This window comes from Plectropomus leopardus, chromosome 24, assembly GCF_026936395.1.
Source record: "Plectropomus leopardus strain MGB_pleo_1.0 chromosome 24, ASM2693639v1, whole genome shotgun sequence".
In the NCBI taxonomy this organism is placed as follows: Eukaryota; Metazoa; Chordata; class Actinopteri; order Perciformes; family Serranidae; genus Plectropomus; species Plectropomus leopardus.
Genome location: NC_142199.1, coordinates 18,555,103 through 18,557,094, shown reverse-complemented (window position 1 = coordinate 18,557,094; position 1,992 = coordinate 18,555,103). Strand labels below are relative to the sequence as shown.

Here is a 1,992-nt window from a genome sequence, read left to right as displayed (position 1 = left end):
AACACGTTAATGATGTCCTCTGTAAGCTATGAAGAAAAGCACAACTGTGACAATCATTGGCATTGTTCTTACATATTGGTGACAATACAAGGTACAAGGTAAATTTGTTTGTCTCTTTTAAAACGTAGTTGAAGAAGAAATGAAATTAAAGTTCACCCTTAATCTTGCTTCATCTTTTGGCGTCGAAGGAGTTGAGGAGGGTTTTTTTTCAATTTGAAGGAGTTTGAGTTATCTTTCATGACATCATTTTTACGTGATTGTTATTATACTCTATATCTATATCAACCAGTAATCAATTGTCTATAATAAAGCTGAAACAGAAACAATCAAAGTTGGTCTCCAGTTTTTTGGATTGTGATTTCTGGTTTTAATGATAATAAGTAACTTATCTGTTGGTTTGTAAATTATAGTAATTAATCTGTATTTCAAACATATAAACCAAATAAAGCAAAATAAACAAACAAACAAAAAACAAACTCAGACAAAAGCAAATGAGCCTTACGGCTGACTGCAATGAAGATAAAAAAAAAAAAAAGAGGCCCATACAAAACCTATATTCCAGTCTCAATAAACAAATACTCAAACTACTAAAACTTCAATATCACATGTTCCAAAAACAGTAGGAATAAGTACACACTTAAATACAAGCCAAAAATAAATGTGGTTTTCCCAACTCAAATTAACAAGTCATAATAACACTATTGCTCAGATGTGTTTAGTAGTTTGATTTCTTTCAAATGAACAGTTTTCATGAATGCATCTAAAATTTAAATCATGTTTTTTCGTGTGTGAACTCCAGGAAGTGTTAATCAAACAGCTGTTTGTTTATTCATATTCATCTGTTTGGGCGTATACACAATTGATTCATGATTCATTAGAGGTGATATTTTGATTTATTTTACATAATGGAATCATAGAAGGGTTAAACTGAAAACATGTGGAACATTTAATGAATTTAAACATGTTTTTAAAAACAATATGTACTGAAGAGGTAGGAAGTGGCAGAACACAGAGGGGAACAGGACTGAGACCACCTCTGCTGGTGAAAAGCGAGAACTAAAAAGCTTACAGCACCAGGTATTCCCAGGCGGTCTCCCATCCAAGTACTGACCTGGCCCGACTCTGCTTAGCTTCTGAGATCAGATGAGATCGGGCGTGATCAGGGTGGTATGGCCGTAAGCAACATCACAAGTGACACACAGGCTATTTATAGTTGGATGAGACAACCAACTTGCAAATTGTGAGCTCTGTGGCCAAAGTTTGCTATATATGTTTCGAATTGTTAACAAATACTACAAAATAGCATTGTAAGTGTAGCAGTTATTAAAGTAATACCATGTTTTGATACTGTTATGATTTAAAATTTTTCTCCTAAATGGAGAATGGTGCCTCTTTTACTTTAAAGAGTGCAAAATCCAAATTCTAATGTAGGTATTAATCATTCTCACAATCTGTACCGTTTATCCTGTAAACATTGATCTTGTTTCTTTCGTGAAATATTATCAACAGACAACGACTTGGCGATAAATGATTTATTTTGTTTAGGCAAAAAAAATGACGAGTAAAAAATAAAGGAAGGAATACGGCATATAAATGAAATAAAACAAATGAAAGGTAACCAAAGTAATGTATATTGAGATGATGTGAATGATTCCTGATGGAAATTAAATTAAATATGTGACCGTCTAAAGCGTGGATGCACAAATTTAAAAATTTGGCATTGTAGCGGTTTAAATAGGGGATTTAATAATTAATTAGCAATTTAAAAAGAATATTAATTCATTAATAAATCAATACCAAAATACATAACTAACTAGAGTCTTTGCTGGAGCTCAGTTGACAGCTGCTTGCCCCAAATGAGTCGTAAGTTAACTCAAACTGTCGGTTGGGCTACAAGAGTCGTAAGTTCAACGTGGCAGTTAGGTCCATTAGCTGACCCCAAGGGTCATCTACGGAATCTCGAAAAGAAGCTTCAGTTTTTTCAGGGTAGAC

General features: G+C 33.5%; 1 non-coding gene across 1 annotated transcript; it reads right to left on the bottom strand.

Moving 5' to 3' along the window:
• Positions 1-1,062: 1,062 nt before the first annotated feature.
• Positions 1,063-1,181, bottom strand: LOC148185563 (5S ribosomal RNA). Its single transcript, XR_015775968.1, has one exon. It is a non-coding gene; the product is annotated as a 5S ribosomal RNA (ribosomal RNA).
• Between the last annotated feature and the right edge of the window lie 811 nt (positions 1,182-1,992).